Raw genomic sequence first — 26,035 nt, 5'->3', positions numbered from 1 at the left:
ATAAGTATTGCTACTCCACCTTTTTTTGGCATCCATTTGAATGATAAATGTCTATCCATCCCCTCACTTTCAATCTGCAGGTGTCTTTAGGTCTAAAGTGAGTCCCTTGTAGGCAGTATATAGATGGATCTTGTTTTTTTCTCTTTATTCTGACACCCTATTTCTTTTGATTGGAACATTTAGTCCATTTATATTCAGAGTAATTATTGATAGATATATATTTAGTGTCACTGTGTTACTTGTTTCGTCATTGTTTCTGCAGATTTTCTCTGATCTTTTTTTTGGTCACATTTTGTCTCTCTTTTGCACTTAAAAGACCCCTTTAATATTTCTTGCAGGGCTGGGTTAGTAGTCACAAACTCCTTTAATTTTTGTTTACCTGGGAAAACCTTTAACTCTCTAGTCTGAATGATAGCCTTGCTCTATAGAGTATTCTTGGCTGCAAATTTTTCCTATTCAGCAGTTTTTAAAATATATCATACAACTTCCTCCTGGCTTGCCAAGTTTCTGTTGAGAAATCTTCAGCTAGGCCTTATGGGTTTTTCTTTGTAAATTAAAGACTTAATTTGTCTTGCTGTTTTAAGATTTCTTTCTTTATCATTATAGTTTGCAAATTGCATTACAAAGTACGTTTTGGTGTTAGCCTACTTTTATTGATTTGGATGGAAATTTTCTGTGCTTCCCATATCTGGATATTGTTTCCCTCCCCAGATTAGGGAAGTTTTTAGCGATTATTTCTTCAAATAAATTTTATGCCTTCTTTTGTCTCTTCTTTTTCTGACTCCTATAATACAGATGTTATTATATTTGATAATATATATGTTTGATGTAGTCATTGAGTTCCCTATGTCTATTCTGATATTGCAAAATTCTTCATTATCTCTTTTGTTAAGCTTCATTATTTTCTGTTATTTTTTTTCTTCTAGGTCACTAATTAATTCCTTAACCCTTTCCAGCCTGCTTTTCATTACAGGAAGCTTATTTACAATCTCATTTATTACACTCTTCATTCCTGATTATTTTTTAAGTCTTTTACCTCTGTAGTAAGGGTCTCACTGATGTCTTCTATTTCTTAACCCCAGTGTGTATCTTCATGATTTTTGCTTTAAATTCTCTGTCAAACATGTTACTTATACTTGTTTCACTTAGATTTCTGGCCATGGCCATGTCTTGTTCTTTCATTTGGGATGAATTCCTGCCTCTTTGCACTTTGTCTAAACCTCTGCCTTCTTCTCTGTGTTAGAAAATCCAGTTATGCCACCTGCTTCTGAAAGTAGTGGCATTATTAAGAAGCCTGCTTCTTCAGGGAGTTTCTCCATTGTGTGCTGCATGTCCTCTGCTGTTGGGTCTTTGCTGTTCTATCCAGTCGAATCATCTGCAGAGGCTCTCTTTACCTGCTGTTGGCAGTGTTTGGTGCCTGACCAGAATGTGGTGAGTTTTAGCCAGCTGTACTCTGGTCTTTTTGTGAAATGGTATTTGACCACTTCCGCCAGAACTGAGGACTTGCAGAACTCTCTGATCAGAAGATGTTGTATGGACAGGAGTCTCTGTTTATTTTCTGAGTTGGGGACCCGCTGCACTGGGACTGAGGCGAGCTTGACTGAGAAGGACAGTCCCACCAGAGTTCCAGGGTTTGGGGTTTGCCGTAAGCAAGTTAAGAAGCCAGTGTAGGAACTGAGCTTCTTCTAGCAGGTGGTTCTGTGTTTATGCTGAGGGGCAGGGTAGGGAAGTGGCACTGGACAGCTCCTTTGTTCCAGGAGAGTTATCTCCATGAATTCTGTCTCTCAGGGGGCATACTCCAAGAAGAGCTAATAATTTCCCCTTTGTGTGCTCCAGGAGTTCTTTAGATATTTGTTTTCATGCTGTCTGCTCCCAGATTGTTTGTCTGCCTTCTCTCCAGAAGTAGCACAGTGTCCTCATGGCCAAAGCCTCAGACCTTTAAAACTCAGGCTTTAAGCCCTGCTTGTTGCAAAGAACTCACAAAATTCTTCCCCTTTTGTTTTCCAAGCCAATTGCTTAGGGAAAATATTATCTTTGTGTGTTCCTCTCTTTCTTGCCCTTCTCCATGACCATGGCTCACTCCCCTCAGCAGCAGCTACAATCTCTTTCTCACCTAAGCCATGTCTCTGCACTTCCTACCTCCGATGATGCCTCTTCTCTCCCTTTAATTGTGGAGTTTCTTCTATCAGTCTTCAGGACAATTTCTGTGGTATTTAGGTTGATTTCATTGTTATCTAGTCATGTTTGCGGGAAAAGACTCGCCTGTGATCCTTCTACTCTGCCACCATCTTCATCTGCCAAAAGCACTTTCCTCTCTTTTTTAAATTGTTTTTTTTTATTTGACTGTAGTTGACACACAATTTTCCATTAGTTTCAGGTGTACCACATAGTCATTTGGCAAGTTTATGCATTAAGTTTTACTCTATTTTCCCCCATTGTAGCAAATGTCATTATCTGTTTCTGTTCTGATGCACAAGCACCATTAAAAAAATTCATACAGAGGAAATAGGTTGTGAATTAACAACCTTATAAAGACAAGAAAGTAAGCCTTTATAACCTTATAAAATTGGCCACTGCTTTATAAAATAGCATTTTATGGGTGGCTCAGTCTGTTGAATGTCTGACTCTTGATTTTGGCTCAGGTCATGACCTCGCAGTTTCATGAGTTTGAGCCCTGTGTGGGGATCTGTACTGAAAGTGCAGAGCCTGTTTGAGATTCTCCCTTTCTTCCCCTCCCCTGCTTGCACTCCATCTCAAAATAAATAAATAAACTTAAAAAAATAAAATACCATTTTAATTAAACCCCATATGTGAAATTTTAAGTTTAAAAAATTTCAATGATAGTGATTTGTATTACAAAATTTTATTAAAAAGTCACAAAGATTTGAAACAATATCAATTTTCATTCTGCATTCATAATGATATTCAATTCACCAATATTCTCTTTATATGTGTCTTTACTTGTGAGTAATGAGGTCTAACTAAAAAACTATACACATGTGTATGATTCTTTATTAATTCATTGTTTAAAATCTATCAAGCAAAGTTGTGACTGAGGTTGTATATAGAGGAACTAATATAAACATTTTGTTGCACAATTGATTTTAATTTGCAAATTAATAAACATTTTCTAAATGACTGACAATATACACAAATAGGCATCACATCACACACACTCATAGACTTTCAAACAAAGAGATTTGATTGCAAACCCTGAAATTCTGAAGCTTATGAAATGTGTTAGAATACAACTGTGTTTTGTGTTTAAGTTGTATGTGTTGTGTATGAATTTCATGATACATTTGAGATATTTGGTAAGAATCTGAATTGTTCATTTCTTCAAGGGGAAAATGGAAATTCTCATATTTCAAGCTCTAAGGATATTAATTTTCACAACTCCTATTAATATTAAAAAATGTTTCCTCTTTAGTCTACTTTGCTCTAGTATGTATTTTTAAAATAAAGTCAGGATCCTATTCTGTATATCTATAATTTTTGGACAATTCACTTATGTCCACTTATTTTAAGTTTACATTTTGTTTCTTGCAGGAAAAAGTGAAAACATTGGATCCATTTCTGAGGAACCGGTGTGCAATTTATTCTGGTGCTTATTACTTTCTATAAATAAAGATATTTTACTATCCATAGAACAGCATGTTTCCATTTGGATAGAAAATATAGTCATGAATAATTCCTTCAGAAGGAGAATTTTGGAGATGAAAGGAAGGAGGCCATGTTTTCTTAAGGCATTCAACAGTACCATTTTTTAAAATATTCAAGGTGAGATAGCTAAACTGATAGAGAACATAGATTATTCTAGTTATTTATTTGATTGTATTATCTTGGAATCATTCAAATTTGTAAGAGAGATAGTTTGAAGTTCCTCCTTCCTGTGATGAATTTCCAAAGCACTGTCCTTGCATCTCACAGTGACTGAAGAGCCAACCACTGTGGTCCAAAAACCTATTGTGGACTTGTGAGGTCATAAAATAATATACAACGGGATCAAGGCAGCAATTCAGATTTGCAAGACATAGACAAATGATGTAAAAACATAGGATGATCTTAAAAAAAACAGTTTGAAAAGACATGTTTCACCATCATATAGAATGGGAAGTTGAGGTGGTAAGGAGGGAAACACACAATGAACACCACCGCACATATCAGAACCAGCCACAAAGACTTCTTTCTCTCTTTGGTATTCTGAGTGGGAACTTGGAATTCCCGTAAATATTTTCTCTTTTTCCATGTGCAGTACGTTATAATGGCAACAGGTGTAAAAAAAAAAAAACAAAACAAAACTTCCAAGTTTAGCTACAGTTATCATACCAATGGAGGAAGCCATGCTAATGTGTTGAAACCCTAAATTGGCAAAGCAGTATTCAGTGTTGTTGGCTAAGTCAGCACTCCTCAGAATTGGAGGTGGCAAACAGGCAGTCCCCACAATGATCCAGATGCCAGCACTGGTGCCTGCATCATACCTACGCTTCCAGTCTCTGGCTCTAAAGGGCTTGAGGAGAAAGAAACATCTCTGAAGGCTGATGCATATCAGGAAGCAAACGCTGGCACACACGTCGAGATACTTCAAGTAGAAGCACAGCAGGCAAATGGCCTTTGGGAAGGGCCAGTGGTGGCTAAAGTAATAGTAAATCTGGAGAGGTAAAGACAGCACATGAGCAAGATCACCACAGAGAGGTTGCTCATGAAAATGATGGCTTTATTTTTCTTGTTGATCAAGTGGCACAGAACCCACAAGGCTGCACTGTTGCCCGAAAGACCAGGGATGAATATGACGATGTAGGTGGTTGCATAGAGAGAGTACTGAAAGGGCATTTGAATATCTGTGCACTTTGTTCTTATATTGGTTGTGCTGTTACTTCCCACCTTGAGGATGTATGTTCTTTCCTTAAGGAAAATATTAGAGTGATGATTTCTGCAGATAACAGTAAAAATAGGGCCAAGGGCATGTCAGTCTATGTTTGGGTTTACAAATATATTTGTGTCCACCAAAGAAGTATTAAAGTGTGAACTTTCACAAATTCAAAGGTCTTTTTCATGTAAGCTGAAAATATCATGGCAATCTACAATTATATGACAATATTGTGAAACATGTTTTCAGAAATCAAGGGAGAAGATGGTGGTGTAGGAGGATGCTGGGCTCACTGCATCCTGCTGATCACTTAGATTCTACCTACACCTGCCTAAATAACCCAGAAAACCACCAGAAGACTAGCAGAACAGATTCTCCAGAGCCAAGTGCAGACGAGAGGCACACGGAAGAGGGTAGGAGGGCGGAGAGGCAGTGCAGAGTGTGTTCTGACAGCAAGCGGGACTTAACATCTGGAAGGTTATAAGCTAACAGCTCTGCTTGGAGAACAGGAGGGCTGGAGGACAATGGAGGGAGATTTGTTGAGCCCCGGACAACAGAGCACAGCTTGGCGGGGAACAAAGGCGCTCACCAACGCCATCTCCCTAGCCCATCCCCCAGCCAAAATCTCAAAGGGAACCAGTGCCTGCCAGGGAACTAGCTTGCACAGCACAAACACACAACACTGTGCTTCTGTGGATCCATCGCTCCAGCGGCGGGTCTGACTCCTTCCTGGTGTCACAGGGCCCCTCCAGAAGCGGATCACTGAAGGAAAAGCGAGCTGAGCCTGCCCCTCCCACCCCTGTGCACCTTGCCGATCCGTCCCAGCTAATATGCCAGATCCCCAGCACCACAATCCTGGCAGTGTGCAAGTAGCCCAGATGGGCCACACACCCCACAGTGAATCCCGCCCCTAGGAGAGGGAAAGAGAAGGCACACACCAGTCTGACTGTGGCCCACGCAGTGGGCTGGGGCAGACATCAGGTCTGACTGCGGCTCTGCCCACCAACCCAAGTTATACAAGACAGCACAGGGGAAGTGCCTCGCAGTTCTACACCACTCCAGGGACTATCCAAAATGACAAAAAAGGAAGAATTCCCCTCAAAAAAAAAAAAAGGCCAGGAAATAATGACAGCTAACGAACTGATCAAAAACGATTTAAACAATATAACAGAAAGTGAATTTAGAATAATACTCATAAAATTAATCGCTGGGCTTGAAAACAGTATAAAGGACAGTAGAGAATCTATTGCTACAGAGATGAAGGGACTAAGGAACAGCCAGGAGGAGCTAAAAAATGCTATTAATGATCTGCAAAATAAAATGGAGATGACCATGGCTCGGATTGAAGAGGCAGAGGAGAGAATAGGTGAACTAGAAGATAAAATTATGGAAAAAGGAGAAGCTGAAAAAAGAGAGATAAAAAAATCCAGGAGTATGAGGGGAAAATTAGAGAACTAAGTGATGCACTAAAGAGAAATAATCTACGCATAATTGGTATTCCAGAGGAGGAAGAGAGAGGGAAAGGTGCTGAAGGTGTACTTGAAGAAATCATAGATGAGAACTTCCCAGATCTGGGGAAGGAAAAAGGCATTGAAATCCAAGACGCACAGAGAACTCCCTTCAGATGTAACTGAATCAATCTGCACAACATATCATAGTGAAACTGGCAAAATACAAGGATAAAGAGAAAATTCTGAAAGCAGCAAGGGATAAACGTGCCCTAACTTATAAAGGGAGACCTATACGAATCCTGACTGATCTCTCTTTTGAAACTTGGCAGGCCAGAAAGGATTGGCACGAGAACATCAATGTGATAAACAGAAAAAAAATATGCAGCTGAAAATCCTTTATCCAGCAAGTCTGTCATTTAGAATAGAAGGACAGATAAAGGTCTTCCCAAACAAACAAAAACTGAAGGAATTTGTCACCACTAAACCAGCCCTACAAGAGATCCTAAGGGGGATCCTGTGAGACAAAGTACCAGAGACATTGTTACAAGTACGAAAACTACAGACATCACAAGGACACTAAACCCGTATCTTTCTATAATAACACTGAATGTAAATGGACTAAATGCGCCAAATAAAAGACATAGGGTATCAGAATGGATAAGAAAACAAGACCCATCTATTTGCTGTCTACAAGAGACTTATTTTAGACCTGAGGACACTTTCAGATTGAAAGTGAAAGGATGGAGAACTATTTATCATGCCACTGGAAGTCAAAGAAAGCTGGAGTAGCCATACTTACATCAGACAAACTAGATTTTAAATTAAAGGCTGTAACAAGAGATGAAGAAGGGCATTATATAATAATCACAGGGTCTATCCATCAGGAAGAGCTAACAATTATAAATGTCTATATGCCGAATACAGGAGCCCACAAATATATAAAACAATTACTCACAAACATAAGCAACCTTATTGATAAGAATGTGGTAATTGCAGGGGTCTTTAACACTCCACTTACAGAAATGGATAGATCATCTAGACACACGGTCAATAAAGAAACAAGGGCCCTGAATGATACATTGGTTCAGATGGACTTGACATATATATTTAGAGCTCTGCATCCCAAAGCAACAGAATATACTTTCTTCTCGAGTGCACATGGAACATTCTCCAAGATAGATCATATACTGGGTCACAAAACAGCCCTTCATAAGTTCACAAGAATTGAGATCATACCATGCATACTTTCAGACCACAATGCTATGAAGTTTGAAATCAACCACAGGAAAAAGTCTGGAAAACGTCCAAAAGCATGGAGGTTAAACAAAACCCTACTAAAGAATGAATGGGTCAACCAGGCAATTAGAGAAGAAATTAAAAAATATATGGAAACAAACGAAAATGAAAAGACAACAATCCAAACGCTTTGGGATGCAGCGAAGGCGGTCCTGAGAGGAAAATGCATTACAATCCAGGCCTATCTCAAGAAACAAGACAAATCCCAAATACAAAATCTAACAGCACACCTAAAGGAAATAGAAACAGAAGAGCAAAGACAGCCTAAACCCAGCAGAAGAAGAGAATAAAGACCAGAGCAGAAATAAACAATATATAATCTAAAAAAAAAACTGTAGAGCAGATCAACAAAACCAAGAGTTGTTTTTTTGAAAAAATAAACAAAATTGATAAACCTCTAGCCAGGCTTCTCAAAAAGAAAAGGGAGATGATCCAAATAGATAAAATCATGAATGAAAATGGAATTGTTACAACCAATCCCTCAGAAATACAAGCAATTGAGCAGAACGGAGTCTCCGGAGCCAAGCGCAGACGAGAGGCCCACGGAAGAGGGTAGGAAGGGCGGCGAGGCGGTGCGCGCTCCACGGACTGGCGGGAGGGAGCCGGGGCGGAGGGGCAGCTCGCCGGCCAAGCAGAGCCCCCGAGTCGGGCTGGCAAAAGCGGAGGGGCCGGACGGACTGTGTTCCGACAGCAAGCGCGACTTAGCGTCTGGGAGGTCAGAAGTTAACAGCTCTGCTCAGAAAGCGGGAAGGCTGGAGGACAAAGGGAGGGAGAGCTGCTGAGCCCCCGGACGGCAGAGCTCAGCTTGGCGGGGAACAAAGGCGCTCGCCAGCGCCATCTCCCCCGCCCATCCCCCAGCCAAAATCCCAAAGAGAACCAGTTCCTGCCAGGGAACTTGCTCGCTCCGCGCAAACACCCAACTCTGTGCTTCTGCGAAGCCAAACCTCCGGCAGCGGATCTGACTCCCTCCCGCTGCCACAGGGCCCCTCCTGAAGCGGATCACCTAAGGAGAAGCGAGCTAAGCCTGCCCCTCCCGCCCCCGTGCACCTTGCCTACCCACCCCAGCTAATACGCCAGCTCCCCAGCACCACAAGCCTGGCAGTGTGCAAGTAGACCAGACGGGCCACACCACCCCACAGTGAATCCCGCCCCTAGGAGAGGGGAAGAGAAGGCACACACCAGTCTGACTGTGGCCCCAGCAGTGGGCTGGGGGCAGACATCAGGTCGGACTGCGGCCCCGCCCACCAACTCCAGTTATACACCACAGCACGGGGGAAGTGCCCTGCGGGTCCTCACCACTCCAGGGACTGTCCAAAATGACCAAACGGAAGAATTCCCCTCAGAAGAATCTCCAGGAAATAACAACAGCTAATGAACTGATCAAAAAGGATTTAAATAATATAACAGAAAGTGAATTTAGAATAATAGTCATAAAATTAATCGCTGGGCTTGAAAACAGTATACAGGACAGCAGAGAATCTCTTGCCACAGAGATCAAGGGACTAAGGAACAGTCACGAGGAGCTGAAAAACGCTTTAAATGAAATGCAAAACAAAATGGAAACCACGACGGCTCGGATTGAAGAGGCAGAGGAGAGAATAGGTGAACTAGAAGATAAAGTTATGGAGAAAGAGGAAGCTGAAAGAAAGAGAGATAAAAAAAATCCAGGAGTATGAGGGGAAAATTAGAGAACTAAGTGATACACTAAAAAGAAATAATATACGCATAATTGGTATTCCAGAGGAGGAAGAGGAAGGGAAAGGTGCTGAAGGGGTACTTGAAGAAATTATAGCTGAGAACTTCCCTGAACTGGGGAAGGAAAAAGGCATTGAAATCCAAGAGGCACAGAGAACTCCCTTCAGACGTAACTTGAATCGATCTTCTGCACGACATATCATAGTGAAACTGGCAAAATACAAGGATAAAGAGAAAATTCTGAAAGCAGCAAGGGATAAACATGCCCTCACATATAAAGGGAGACCTATAAGACTCGTGACTGATCTCTCCTTTGAAACTTGGCAGGCCAGAAAGGCTTGGCACGATATCTTCAGTGTGCTAAACAGAAAAAATATGCAGCCGAGAATCCTTTATCCAGCAAGTCTGTCATTTAGAATAGAAGGAGAGATAAAGGTCTTCCCAAACAAACAAAAACTGAGGGAATTTGTCACCACGAAACCAGCCCTACAAGAGATCCTAAGGGGGATCCTGTGAGACAAAGTACCAGAGACATCACTACAAGCATAAAACATACAGACATCACAATGACTCTAAACCCGTATCTTTCTATAATAACACTGAATGTAAATGGATTAAATGCGCCAACCAAAAGACATAGGGTATCAGAATGGATAAAAAAACAAGACCCATCTATTTGCTGTCTACAAGAGACTCATTTTAGGTCTGAGGACACCTTTAGATTGAGAGTGAGGGGATGGAGAACTATTTATCATGCTACTGGAAGCCAAAAGAAAGCTGGAGTAGCCATACTTATATCAGACAAACTAGACTTTAAATTAAAGGCTGTAACAAGAGATGAAGAAGGGCATTATATAATAATTACAGGGTCTATCCATCAGGAAGAGCTAACAATTATAAATGTCTATGCGCCAAATACCGGAGCCTCCAGATATATAAAACAGTTACTCATAAACATAAGCAACCTTATTGATAAGAATGTGGTCATTGCAGGGGACTTTAACACACCACTTACAGAAATGGATAGATCATCTAGACACACAGTCAATAAAGAAACAAGGGCCCTGAATGATACATTGGATCAGATGGACTTGACAGATATATTTAGAACTCTGCATCCCAAAGCAACAGAATATACTTTCTTCTCGAGTGCACATGGAACATTCTCCAAGATAGATCATATACTGGGTCACAAAACAGCCCTTCATAAGTTCACAAGAATTGAAATTATACCATGCATACTTTCAGACCACAATGCTATGAAGCTTGAAATCAACCACAGGAAAAAGTCTGGAAAACCTCCAAAAGCATGGAGGTTAAAGAACACCCTACTAACGAATGAGTGGGTCAACCAGGCAATTAGAGAAGAAATTTAAAAATATATGGAAACAAACGAAAACGAAAATACAACAATCCAAACGCTTTGGGACGCAGCGAAGGCAGTCCTGAGAGGAAAATACATTGCAATCCAGGCCTATCTCAAGAAACAAGAAAAATCCCAAATACAAAATCTAACAGCACACCTAAAGGAAATAGAGGCAGAACAGCAAAGGCAGCCTAAACCCAGCAGAAGAAGAGAAATCATAAAGATCAGAGCAGAAATAAACAATATAGAATCTAAAAAAACTGTAGAGCAGATCAACGAAACCAAGAGTTGGTTTTTTGAAAAAATAAACAAAATTGACAAACCTCTAGCCAGGCTTCTCAAAAAGAAAAGGGAGATGACCCAAATAGATAAAATCATGAAAGAAAATGGAATTATTACAACCAATCCCTCAGAGATACAAACAATTATCAGGGAATACTATGAAAAATTATATGCCAACAAATTGGACAACCTGGAAGAAATGGACAAATTCCTAAACACCCACACTCTTCCAAAACTCAATCAGGAGGAAATAGAAAGCTTGAACAGACCCATAACCAGCGAAGAAATTGAATCGGTTATCAAAAATCTCCCAACAAATAAGAGTCCAGGACCAGATGGCTTCCCAGGGGAGTTCTACCAGACCTTTAAAGCAGAGATAATACCTATCCTTCTCAAGCTATTCCAAGAAATAGAAAGGGAAGGAAAACTTCCAGACTCATTCTATGAAGCCAGTATTACTTTGATTCCTAAACCAGACAGAGACCCGGTAAAAAAAGAGAACTACAGGCCAATATCCCTGATGAATATGGATGCAAAAATTCTCAATAAGATACTAGCAAATCGAATTCAACAGCATATAAAAAGAATTATTCACCATGATCAAGTGGGATTCATTCCTGGGATGCAGGGCTGGTTCAACATTCGCAAATCGATCAACGTGATACATCACATTAACAAAAAAAAAGAAAAGAACCATATGATCCTGTCAATCGATGCAGAAAAGGCCTTTGACAAAATCCACCACCCTTTCTTAATAAAAACCCTTGAGAAAGTCGGGATAGAAGGAACATACTTAAAGATCATAAAAGCCATTTATGAAAAGCCCACAGCTAACATCATCCTCAATGGGGAAAAACTGAGAGCTTTTTCCCTGAGATCAGGAACACGACAGGGATGCCCACTCTCACCGCTGCTGTTTAATATAGTGCTGGAAGTTCTAGCATCAGCAATCAGACAACAAAAGGAAATCAAAGGCATCAAAATTAGCAAAGATGAAGTCAAGCTTTCGCTTTTTGCAGATGACATGATATTATACATGGAAAATCCGATAGACTCCACCAAAAGTCTGCTAGAACTGATACATGAATTCAGCAAAGTTGCCGGATACAAAATCAATGTACAGAAATCAGTTGCATTCTTATACACTAACAATGAAGCAACAGAAAGACAAATAAAGAAACTGATCCCATTCACAATTGCACGAAGAAGCATAAAATACCTAGGAATAAATCTAACCAAAGATGTAAAAGATCTGTATGCTGAAAACTATAGAAAGCTTATGAAGGTAATTGAAGAAGATATAAAGAAATGGAAAGACATTCCCTGCTCATGGATTGGAAGAATAAATATTGTCAAAATGTCAATACTACCCAAAGCTATCTACACATTCAATGCAATCCCAATCAAAATTGCACCAGCATTCTTCTCGAAACTAGAACAAGCAATCCTAAAATTCATATGGAACCACAAAAGGCCCCGAATAGCCAAAGTAATGTTGAAGAAGAAGACCAAAGCAGGAGGCATCACAATCCCAGACTTTAGCCTCTACTACAAAGCTGTCATCATCAAGACAGCATGGTATTGGCATAAAAACAGACACATAGACCAATGGAATCGAATAGAAACCCCAGAACTAGACCCACAAACGTATGGCCAACTCATTTTTGACAAAGCAGGAAAGAACATCCAATGGAAAAAAGACAGTCTCTTTAACAAATGGTGCTGGGAGAACTGGACAGCAACATGCAGAAGGTTGAAACTAGACCACTTTCTCACACCATTCACAAAAATAAACTCAAAATGGATAAAGGACCTGAATGTGAGACAGGAAACCATCAAAACCTTAGAGGAGAAAGCAGGAAAAGACCTCTCTGACCTCAGCCGTAGCAATCTCTTACTCGGCACATCCCCAAAGGCAAGGGAATTAAAAGCAAAAGTGAATTACTGGGACCTTATGAAGATAAAAAGCTTCTGCACAGCAAAGGAAACAACCAACAAAACTAAAAGGCAACCAACGGAATGGGAAAAGATATTTGCAAATGACACATCGGACAAAGGGCTAGTATCCAAAATCTATAAAGAGCTCATCAAACTCCACACCCGAAAAACAAATAACCCAGTGAAGAAATGGGCAGAAAACATGAATAGACACTTCTCTAAAGAAGACATCCGGATGGCCAACAGGCACATGAAAAGATGTTCAACGTCGCTCCTTATCAGGGAAATACAAATCAAAACCACACTCAGATACCACCTCACGCCAGTCAGAGTGGCCAAAATGAAGAAATCAGGAGACTATAGATGCTGGAGAGGATGTGGAGAGACGGGAACCCTCTTGCACTGTTGGTGGGAATGCAAATTGGTGCAGCCGCTCTGGAAAGCAGTGTGGAGGTTCCTCAAAAAATTAAAAATAGACCTACCCTATGACCCAGCAATAGCACTGCTAGGAATTTATCCAAGGGATACAGGAGTACTGATGCATAGGGGCACTTGTACCCCAATGTTTATAGCAGCACTCTCAACAATCGCCAAATTATGGAAAGAGCCTAAATGTCCATCAACTGATGAATGGATAAAGAAATTGTGGTTTATATACACAATGGAATACTACGTGGCAATGAGAAAGAATGAAATATGGCCTTTTGTAGCAACGTGGATGGAACTGGAGAGTGTGATGCTAAGTGAAATAAGCCATACAGAGAAAGACAGATACCATATGGTTTCACTCTTATGTGGATCCTGAGAAACGTAACAGAAACCCATGGGGGAGGGGAAGGGAAAAAAAAAAAAAAGAGGTTAGAGTGGGAGAGAGCCAAAGCATAAGAGACTGTTAAAAACTGAGAACAAACTGAGGGTTGATGGGGGGTGGGAGGGAGGGCAGGGTGGGTGATGGGTATTGAGGAGGGCACCTTTTGGGATGAGCACTGGGTGTTGTATGGAAACCAATGTGACAGTAAATTTCATATATTAAAAAATAAAAAAAAAATAGAAAAAAATAAAAAATAAAAAAAAATAAAAAAAAAAAAAGAAATACAAGCAATTATCAGGGAATATGATGAAAAATTATATGCCAAAAAACTGGACAACCTGGAAGAAATGGACAAATTCCTAAACACCCAAACTCTTCCAAAACTCACTCGGGAGGAAATAGAAAGCTTGAACAGACCCATCACCAGCGAAGAAATTGAATCAGTCATCAAAAATCTCCCAACAAATAAGAGTCCAGGACCAGATGGCTTCCCAGGGGAGTTCTACCAGACCTTTAAAGCAGAGATAATACCTATCCTTCTCAAGCTATTCCAAGAAATAGAAAGGGAAAGAAAACTTCCAGACTCATTCTATGAAGCCAGTATCCCTTTGATTCCTAAACCAGACAGAGACCCAGTAAAAAAAAGAGAACTACAGGCCAATATCCCTGATGAATATGCATGCAAAAATTCTCAATAAGATACTAGCAAATCGAATTCAACAGCATATGAAGAGAATTATTCAACATGATCAAGTGAGATTCATTCCTGAGATGCAGGGCTGGTTAAATATTTGCAAATCAATCAATGTGATACATCACATTAATAAAAGAAAAGATAAGAACCATATGATCCTGTCAATCGATTCAGAAAAGGCCTTTGACAAAATCCAGCACCCTTTCTTAATAAAAACCCTCGAGAAAGACAGGATAGAAGGAACATACTTAAAGATCATCAAAGCCATTTATGAAAAGCCCACAGCTACTATCATCCTCAATGTGGAAAAACTGAGAGATTTTTCCCTGAGTTCAGGAACACGACAGGGATGCCCACTCTCACCACTGTGGTTTAACATAGTGTTGGAAGTTCTGGCATCAGCAATCAGACAACAAAAGGAAATCAAAGGCATCAAAATTGGCAAAGATGAAGTCAAGCTTTCGCTTTTTGCAGATGACATGATATTATACATGGAAAATCCGATAGACTCCACCAAAAGTCTGCTAGAACTGATACATGAATTCAGCAAAGTCGCAGGATACAAAATCAATGTACAGAAATCAGTTGCATTCTTATACACTAACAATGAAGCAACAGAAAGACAAATAAAGAAACTGATCCCATTCACAATTGCACCAAGAAGCATAAAATACCTAGGAATAAATCTAACCAAAGATGTAAAAGATCTATGTGCTGAAAACTATAGAAAGCTTATGAAGGTAATTGAAGAAGATATAAAGAAATGGAAAAACATTCCGTGCTCATGGATTGGAAGAATACATATTGTCAAAATGTCAATACTACCCAAAGCTATCTACACATTCAATGCAATCTCAATCAAAATTGCACCAGCATTCTTCTCGAAACTAGAACAAGCAATCCTAAAATTCATATGGAACCACAAAAGGCCCCGAATAGCCAAAGTAATGTTGAAGAAGAAGACCAAAGCAGGAGGCATCACAATCCCAGACTTTAGCCTCTACTACAAAGCTGTCATCATCAAGACAGCATGGTATTGGCATAAAAACAGACACATAGACCAATGGAATAGAATAGAAACCCCAGAACTAGACCCACAAACATATGGCCAACTCATCTTTGACAAAGCAGGAAAGAACATCCAATGGAAAAAAGGCAGTCTCTTTAACAAATGGTGCTGGAACTGGACAGCAACATGCAGAAGATTGAAACTAGACCACTTTCTCACACCATTTACAAAAATAAACTCAAAATGGGTAAAGGACTTGAATGTGAGACAGGAAACCATGAAAACGCTAGAGGAGAAAGCAGGAAAAGACCTCTCTGACCTCAGCAGCAGCAATTTCTTACTTGACACATCCCCAAAGGAAGGGAATTAAAAGCAAAAATGAATTACTGGGACCTAATGAAGATAAAAAGCTTCTGCACTGCAAAGGAAACAACCAACAAAACTAAAAGGCAACCAACAGAATGGGAGAAGATATTTGCAAATGACATATCAGACAAAGGGCTAGTATCCAAAATCTATAAAGAGCTCACCAAATTCCACACCCGTAAAACAAATAACCCAATGAAGAAATGGGCAGAAAACATGAATAGACACTTCTTTAAAGAAGACATCCGGATGGCCAACAGGCACATGAAAAGATGCTCAACGTCGCTCCTCATCAGGGAAATACAAATCAAAACCACACTCAGATATCACCTCATGCCAGTCAGAGTGGCCAAAATGAACAAATCAGGAGACTATAGATGCTGGAGAGGATGTGGAGAAATGGGAACCCTCTTGCACAGTTGGTGGGAATGCAAATTGGTGCAGCCGCTCTGGAAAACAGTGTGGAGGTTCCTCAAAAAATTAAAAATAGACCTACCCTATGACCCAGCAATAGCACTGCTAGGAATTTACCCAAGGGATACAGGAGTACTGATGCATAGGGGCACTTGTACCCCAATGTTTATAGCAGCACTCTCAACAATAGCCAAATTATGGAAAGAGCCTAAATGTCCATCAACTGATGAATGAATAAAGAAATTGTGGTTTATATACACAATGGAGTACTACGTGGCAATGATAAAGAATTAAATATGGCCCTTTGTAGCAACGTGGATGGAACTGGCGAGTGTTCTGCTAAGTGAAATAAGCCATGCAGAGAAAGACAGGTACCATATGTTTTCACTCTTATGTGGATCCTGAGAAACTTAACAGAAACCCATGGGGGAGGGGAAGTTAAAAAAAAGAGGTTAGAGTGGGAGAGAGCCAAAGCATAAGAGACTCTAAAAAACTGAGAACAAACTGAGCATTGATGTGGGGGAGGGAGGGGAGGGTGGGTGATGGGTATTGAGGAGGGCACCTGTTGGGATGAGCACTGGGTGTTGTATGGAAACCAATTTGACAATAAATTTCATATATTGAAAAAAAAGACATCAAAAAGATCACTGTTTTTACAATAATCTCAGTCAGGTTTTCCCCTCTGTAGTTTCAGGAAGTAATCAAACTTGCAGAGATAACCAACAAGCAAGACCTCACTGGAAAATTCATATATATATATATATATATATATATATATATATATATATACATATTCCATATATATATTCTATATATGTATATTCCATATATTCCAACACTTTTGTAAGTTTCCACATTTTAGTGTTATAGTTGTCTCCATTTGCATTGTCATATTTTGCGATCTAGATGAGTTCCAAATCATCAATGCTGGGAAAGAGAAAACTTAATCCATTTTAAACTGCAATCTTATCAGGGATTAAGTGATTTGTGAGATGAGTCTGTAAACCTTTGAGATTGAAACACAGGATAAGGCTTGGGAAAGACTGGAAGGTCACTAGACCTTGGAAGGATGGAAGTTTGGAAAAAAATAGGACAATGCAGATAAACTTTGACTCCTTCAGAATTTGAGGACAAAATTAGTCTTGTTTGTATGTCATGTTACTTGTCAAATACTTCTGTAACTTTAAAGATCTGTGTCTATACAGAATTATGGTATCTTCAAACATTGACATTGGTCAAGACTATTCTGCTACCATTGCAAACAACTACCAAATTATGTGAAAAACTAGAGGGTATCTTGTGGTAGTTGCAGAAAAAGAGGCTATCTCTACCTCAGCTCTTGGGTCAAGTTCAGTGAAAATTTACTAATTTTGAATAGTTACATTTTAACAATCATAATTGTTAGAAAATTCTCCCCTCTAGTAGGTTAACATCTATATGCATGTCATTTTAGTCTAATTTTGTTTACCAAAGTCACATAAGAATAAAGCTTGCCCCCTGTTGCACATGAAACTCTTTAATTATCTGAAGATGGCAATCCTGTCTGTCTCAAATCTTCCATTATCCAGGTTAAAAATTCATTCCTACCATGCAGAGTCCCTGTTATTGGTTTTCTTTTGGATCAGAACATTATTGCTTTTGGCCCAAAGCCACTACAATACAGTTTATTTTAACCCTTGAAAATGACAGTTTTCCCAAATGCTTGATATCCTTGGGAAATATAACATGCCTCTGACTGTGGAAACAAAAAGGTAAATGGGATTTGACTACTTCCTTGTACTTTTTATTGCTTGCAAAGGTAGTTAGTTTGTTTCACATTTTATGGAATTAAAGGGAAATCGAGACACACTTAACATTAACTATTGAAACCAGCACAGAATCTAAGATAGTGCCTACTCAACCCAAAATACAACCAATTCAAAATTGTAAAAATTCAGTAAACACACACACAGCTCACACAGTGCCAAACAATCTATCTGATGCCTTTGCGCTATGTGCTGCTTTCTGATAGACTGTATTTGCTGAAAGTTAATTGCAGTCAAACAGCTCATTCAAATAAACAACTACTTTGTATGTTTTTTTTCCCACTGAGTTAACAATTTTGCTAAATCAGCCAGTTAGTCTAGCAAACTGTAAATAGAGCCAACACTATCTGTTTGTGTGGGTTTTTTGTTTATCCACTGAACTAACTAAAATAATTGAACTTGTGCTCTGTATACTCAGTTTAAATAAAAACTCATGTAAACTTGAACCAGAATTATTTTTGAAGTAAAATTTAGAAACCAGTTAACGTACATGAAATCCTCCTGATCATATTCAGTTTTGTTAAAATAATAATTAAAAATCACTGAATGCCAGGGCGCCTGGGTGGCTCAGTCGGTTGAGTGTCCAACTTCGGCTCAGGTCATGATCTCACGGACCATGAGTTCGAGTCCCATGTCAGGCTCTGTGCTGACCACTCAGAGCCTGGAGCCTGTTTCAGATTCTGTGTCTCCCTCTCTCTCTCTCTGTCAAAAATAAACATTAAAAAAATCACTGAATGCCTATGTTGGACAAGGTGCTATACTAAGTCCTTTATATACACTCTCTCAATCTGTCCCTCCCAGCTGTCCTATACTACAGTAGAACATTGCCACTGTTTTATAGCTGGGGAAACTGAGGTCCCAAGAAAAGCAAGCCTCACTTTCTTTAAGAAGCCTTTCTTGACCTCTCCAAACCAGAGGTCACTTCTATAGCCTCACAGTATCCATAGTTCTGATCATTTTTTTAGCAAGAGTGCATTTAATACATTTAACATGCTGTGGTTATTGTCTTTGTATACAATCAATTTTGTTCGTCTAAATAGATTGCAATATCCTACATATGAAAGACTGATTCTCTTATTACTTTCTTTCCTCAATAGTAAAGTGTGTTGTAAAGTGTTTTGAACATATTAGGGATCCACTAAGTGTTTATTGAGTGAATGACTGAATATATGATGAATGGATGAATAGGGGAAAAATGCCCCGCTGAGAGAAAGGGAAGGAGTGTGTGGGAAATTGGAATTTAGATGTGATGTTTCATTTGACCACCAGGTGTCACAAGTACACCAACTTTCAAATATTTTTAAAATATTTAACACGTTTGTTTTAAAATTCCATCAAGGGAGAAGTTATACTAAAAGAGAGAAGTATCAATAACATCTTATGTAATATCAGAAGAAGAGTCCTTTAAAGCTAATTTTAGAAAGTTTTAATTTACTTTATTCCTTTAGCCTCCATACTTTCTCATACAGATCTCTAAAAATTGTTTTCTAAATTCATTATAGATTCCTAGAGTATTAGAGCAGTTAAAGACCATCAAGATCTTCTGCTCCTGCCACTTTTTATAGATTAAAAAACCAAGGTCAAAAACAGGTAAATTAAATTTTCCAAATTCACAGATAAAATTACTTGCAAAGGTTGAACCAAGATCCTCTTGCCTTCCACTCAGACTAATTTTTACTTTTCCAGAAATTTCTAAGATGAAACCCATATTTTTGTGATTATGTAATAATAATGCAAACCTTCAGAAATAAACCAATCCCAGATTTTGGAACAGTAAACTAGGCAGTGAATTATTAAAGCAAGAGGGATTAGGTTTTTTCCCCCTGATATTCGAGGGCAGAGTGTTTTTAAAAAGCAGAATGAGTATTACTTGTTCCTAATAATAAGATTGTGTAAAAAATATGCTTAAAAGTCATCTTAGATTAGGTTGCTTTTATGCTTTTGTTGTTTCTTTATTTAAGGAATATAATTTCACATTAGAAAATAGAGAATAGCACAAACAAAATATATACATGTCTATCACCAATATTTCCATTGCTAATATTTTTTTTTTAATTTTTTTTTTAACATTTTTTATTTATTTTTGGGACAGAGAGAGACAGAGCATGAACGGGGGAGGGGCAGAGAGAGAGGGAGACACAGAATCGGAAACAGGCTCCAGGCTCCGAGCCATCAGCCCAGAGCCTGACGCGGGGCTCGAACTCACGGACCGCGAGATCGTGACCTGGCTGAAGTCGGACGCTTAACCGACTGCGCCACCCAGGCGCCCCTCCATTGCTAATATTTTGGTGTATAACATACTTTTTTCTCCATGTATATAGATCTATAAACGAATATATGTATGGATATTTTAACCAAATTTGATTCATATACATATACTATCTTATAATCGGAGTATATATTCAATCGAATTAATATGAATATAGTGTCTTATTATAAATAAACACTTGAATAATCATTTTAATGGATATTTAGAATTTCATGAGAATTATATAATTTATTTCACTAGTGGATATTGAGTTAGATTACCATTTTTAATTATTAGAAACAATGACTTGCTAAATATTCTTGTACACCCATCTTCACACATTTGAGGGACTATTTTCTTTGAATAAATTTTTAAAAGTGAAATTGCTAGGCTTTTGATCAGTAGTATCAAATTATCCTCCAGGAAATCGTGACTAATTCTCTAAATTAGTTCCTAAATTAATTCTCTTTCAAATACCAATATTAATGCCCTTTCTCATAACATCACAATGTCAAATCTATTTGTTTTCCAAATATATCAAATTCTTTTTAGCTGAAGGAAGGAGTATGTTAAACAGAATTTTAATTATTTGACCTAACTCAGTAAATTTCTTTACCTAACCACAAATAAACTCAGACAGAATTATTATTCCTACCTTAACCCAGTGGGTTTAAAACTTGAGCATGCCTCAGAATCATCTGGAGTGCTGTCCCACTCATAGTTTGATTTAGTAGCTCTGGGTTAGGGCCCAAGAATTTACATTTTGAATAAGTTTCAATGAAATCCAGGGACCACACATTGAAAACTACTATCCTAACATACTTTATATCAGCAAAGATTGTGTTTTGTCTGAGAAACCAGTGTATTATCTCCTTGCAAATACTGTGAATCATTTAATTAATGCTATAGGCTAAATGTTTGAATGTTTATGTGTTCCCTGCCCCCCAGAGTCATATGTTGAAACCTAATCCTAAATGTGATAGTGTTTGGAGTGGAGCCTTTGGAAAGTAAAGTAATTAGGTCTTCAAAGTATTAATGCTTTGCTAAAAGAGACCCCAGGCAAATATCTTGCCCCTTCCACCAGTGAGAAGATGGCCATGTATAAGCCAAGAAGTAGACTTTAAACAGTCACCAAATCCGACAACATCTTGATCTTGCTGTCTCAACTTCTGGAACTCTGAGAATTAAATGTTGTTTAAGACACCCAATCTGTGGTCTTTTTGTTATAGCAGCACAAATAGACTAAGACAATTATACATTCTTTTCCACCATGCATGAGGAAACTCACAGACAGGTTTGTGATTTAATTTTCATAACGGTGTAGTATAGTCTGGCCTACTTACCTACATCTAATTATTTCTCCTGTCTTGAGCATGTGGGGAAAAAAGTGATAGTAAAACAAAACAGAAACAATAATAAAAATATTGCATTATATTTAGGTTTTAGAAAACAATCAGGATTCCTATGTTTAAAAAAAACTATAGTTCTCTTAATTCTATAATGAAAAGCTTTTAAAAGCCTTTTTTTTTACCACAATGGAATTTTTAAAAAGTTTAATAAAATTATTCCTGAAGCATTCATATTCAACTGATTCAATTTAAAAATAATTATTAATTTTCAGAGAATATACTGTTTTATTACTTACATGAATAGTATTTCCCCAAATCCAAAACTATTTATCAGTTATTTATTAGAAAAGTTTCCTTTTCTGTAATATGTGTTTTGTCTTCAAAACACATATTACAGAAAAGGAAACTATGTCATTTCAGAATAAATACTTTCTTCTTCAATGTCAGAAATTTGAAACCAGTAAGTTCAATCAAGGCAAAAATTGCATTTGTCTTAAGAATTTTCATTAGCTTTCAAAATCTGACTTTTTGGGTTATGACTCATTTTCATTTTTAAAGAAAAAAATATATTTCTGATGTTTTTCTCCTTCAGAAATTGGAGAGGCTTATAAATTTTCTACCACAACCATCTCTTTACAAGTTTGTTTCCCCTGAACCTCATATGTTTACTGATTTTTTCCAAATATTTTAATTTAACGTTCCAGATTTGTTTATTTCTTTTTTTTTATTTTTTATTTTTTTTATTTAATTATTCTTTAATATATGAAATCTACTGTCAAATTGGTTTCCATACAACACCCAGTGCTCATCCCAAAAGGTGCCCTCCTCAATACCCATCACCCACCCTGCCCTCCCTCCCACCCCCCATCAACCCTCAGTTTGTTCTCAGTTTTTAACAGTCTCTTATGCTTTGGCTCTCTCCCACTCTAACCTCTTTTTTTTTTTTTCCCTTCCCCTCCCCCATGGGTTTCTGTTACGTTTCTCAGGATCCATATAAGAGTGAAACCATATGGTATCTGTCTTTCTCTGTATGGCTTATTTCACTTAGCATCACACTCTCCAGTTCCATCCACGTTGCTACAAAAGGCCATATTTCATTTTTTCTCATTGCCACGTAGTATTCCATTGTGTATATAAACCACAATTTCTTTATCCATTCATCAGTTGATGGACATTTAGGCTCTTTCCATAATTTGGCGATTGTTGAGAGTGCTGCTATAAACATTGGGGTACAAGTGCCCCTATGCATCAGTACTCCTGTATCCCTTGGATAAATTCCTAGCAGTGCTATTGCTGGGTCATAGGGTAGGTCTATTTTTAATTTTTTGAGGAACCTCCACACTGCTTTCCAGAGCGGCTGCACCAATTTGCATTCCCACCAACAGTGCAAGAGGGTTCCCGTCTCTCCACATCCTCTCCAGCATCTATAGTCTCCTGATTTCTTCATTTTGGCCACTCTGACTGGCGTGAGGTGGTATCTGAGTGTGGTTTTGATTTGTATTTCCCTGATGAGGAGCGACGTTGAACATCTTTTCATGTGCCTGTTGGCCATCCGGATGTCTTCTTTAGAGAAGTGTCTATTCATGTTTTCTGCCCATTTCTTCACTGGGTTATTTGTTTTTCGGGTGTGGAGTTTGATGAGCTCTTTATAGATTTTGGATACTAGCCCTTTGTCCGATGTGTCATTTGCAAATATCTTTTCCCATTCCGTTGGTTGCCTTTTAGTTTTGTTGGTTGTTTCCTTTGCTGTGCAGAAGCTTTTTATCTTCATAAGGTCCCAGTAATTCACTTTTGCTTTTAATTCCCTTGCCTTTGGGGATGTGCCGAGTAAGAGATTGCTACGGCTGAGGTCAGAGAGGTCTTTTCCTGCTTTCTCCTCTAAGGTTTTGATGGTTTCCTGTCTCACATTCAGGTCCTTTATCCATTTTGAGTTTATTTTTGTGAATGGTGTGAGAAAGTGGTCTAGTTTCAACCTTCTGCATGTTGCTGTCCAGTTCTCCCAGCACCATTTGTTAAAGAGACTGTCTTTTTTCCATTGGATGTTCTTTCCTGCTTTGTCAAAAATGAGTTGGCCATACGTTTGTGGGTCTAGTTCTGGGGTTTCTATTCGATTCCATTGGTCTATGTGTCTGTTTTTATGCCAATACCATGCTGTCTTGATGATGACAGCTTTGTAGTAGAGGCTAAAGTCTGGGATTGTGATGCCTCCTGCTTTGGTCTTCTTCTTCAAAATTACTTTGGCTATTCGGGGCCTTTTGTGGTTCCATATGAATTTTAGGATTGCTTGTTCTAGTTTCAAGAAGAATGCTGGTGCAATTTTGATTGGGATTGCATTGAATGTGTAGATAGCTTTGGGTAGTATTGACATTTTGACAATATTTATTCTTCCAATCCATGAGCAGGGAATGTCTTTCCATTTCTTTATATCTTCTTCAATTACCTGCATAAGCTTTCTATACTTTTCAGCATACAGATCTTTTACATCTTTGGTTAGATTTATTCCTAGGTATTTTATGCTTCTTCGTGCAATTGTGAATGGGATCAGTTTCTTTATTTGTCTTTCTGTTGCTTCATTGTTAGTGTATAAGAATGCAACTGATTTCTGTACATTGATTTTGTATCCGGCAACTTTGCTGAATTCATGTATCAGTTCTAGCAGACTTTTGGTGGAGTCTATCGGATTTTCCATGTATAATATCATGTCATCTGCAAAAAGCGAAAGCTTGACTTCATCTTTGCCAATTTTGATGCCTTTGATTTCCTTTTGTTGTCTGATTGCTGATGCTAGAACTTCCAGCACTATATTAAACAGCAGCGGTGAGAGTGGGCATCCCTGTCGTGTTCCTGATCTCAGGGAAAAAGCTCTCAGTTTTTCCCCATTGAGGATGATGTTAGCTGTGGGCTTTTCATAAATGGCTTTTATGATCTTTAAGTATGTTCCTTCTATCCCGACTTTCTCAAGGGTTTTTATTAAGAAAGGGTGGTGGATTTTGTCAAAGGCCTTTTCTGCATCGATTGACAGGATCATATGGTTCTTTTCTTTTTTTTTGTTAATGTGATGTATCACGTTGATCGATTTGCGAATGTTGAACCAGCCCTGCATCCCAGGAATGAATCCCACTTGATCATGGTGAATAATTCTTTTTATATGCTGTTGAATTCGATTTGCTAGTATCTTATTGAGAATTTTTGCATCCATATTCATCAGGGATATTGGCCTGTAGTTCTCTTTTTGTACTGGGTCTCTGTCTGGTTTAGGAATCAAAGTAATACTGGCTTCATAGAATGAGTCTGGAAGTTTTCCTTCCCTTTCTATTTCTTGGAATAGCTTGAGAAGGATAGGTATTATCTCTGCTTTAAACGTCTGGTAGAACTCCCCTGGGAAGCCATCTGGTCCTGGACTCTTATTTGTTGGGAGATTTTTGATAACCGATTCAATTTCTTCACTGGTTATGGGTCTGTTCAAGCTTTCTATTTCCTCCTGATTGAGTTTTGGAAGAGTGTGGGTGTTTAGGAATTTGTCCATTTCTTCAAGGTTGTCCAATTTGTTGGCATATAATTTTTCATAGTATTCCCTGATAATTGTTTGTATCTCTGAGGGATTGGTTGTAATAATTCCATTTTCATTCATGATTTTATCTATTTGGGTCATCTCCCTTTTCTTTTTGAGAAGCCTGGCTAGAGGTTTGTCAATTTTGTTTATTTTTTCAAAAAACCAACTCTTGGTTTCGTTGATCTGCTCTACCGTTTTTTTAGATTCTATATTGTTTATTTCTGCTCTGATCTTTATGATTTCTCTTCTTCTGCTGGGTTTAGGCTGCCTTTGCTGTTCTGCTTCTATTTCCTTTAGGTGTGCTGTTAGATTTTGTATTTGGGATTTTTCTTGTTTCTTGAGATAGGCCTGGATTGCAATGTATTTTCCTCTCAGGACTGCCTTCGCTGCGTCCCAAAGCGTTTGGATTGTTGTATTTTCATTTTCGTTTGTTTCCATATATTTTTAAATTTCTTCTCTAATTGCCTGGTTGACCCACTCATTCGTTAGTAGGGTGTTCTTTAACCTCCATGCTTTTGGAGGTTTTCCAGACTTTTTCCTGTGGTTGATTTCAAGCTTCATAGCATTGTGGTCTGAAAGTATGCATGGTATAATTTCAATTCTTGTAAACTTATGAAGGGCTGTTTTGTGACCCAGTATATGATCTATCTTGGAGAATGTTCCATGTGCACTCGAGAAGAAAGTATATTCTGTTGCTTTGGGATGCAGAGTTCTAAATATATCTGTCAAGTCCATCTGATCCAATGTATCATTCAGGGCCCTTGTTTCTTTATTGACTGTGTGTCTAGATGATCTATCCATTTCTGTAAGTGGTGTGTTAAAATCCCCTGCAATGACCACATTCTTATCAATAAGGTTGCTTATGTTTATGAGTAACTGTTTTATATA

The 26,035-nt window shown here is 38.5% G+C and overlaps 1 pseudogene; it reads right to left on the bottom strand.

The window, feature by feature from the left end:
• Positions 1-2,843: 2,843 nt before the first annotated feature.
• LOC131502455 (putative P2Y purinoceptor 10) lies at positions 2,844-5,274 on the bottom strand (annotated as a pseudogene).
• Positions 5,275-26,035: the final 20,761 nt, after the last annotated feature.

Source organism: Neofelis nebulosa, chromosome X (assembly GCF_028018385.1).
Source record: "Neofelis nebulosa isolate mNeoNeb1 chromosome X, mNeoNeb1.pri, whole genome shotgun sequence".
In the NCBI taxonomy this organism is placed as follows: domain Eukaryota; kingdom Metazoa; phylum Chordata; class Mammalia; order Carnivora; family Felidae; genus Neofelis; species Neofelis nebulosa.
The sequence above is the reverse complement of the archived record's forward strand: the minus strand, read 5'-3'. Positions and strand labels throughout refer to the sequence as shown.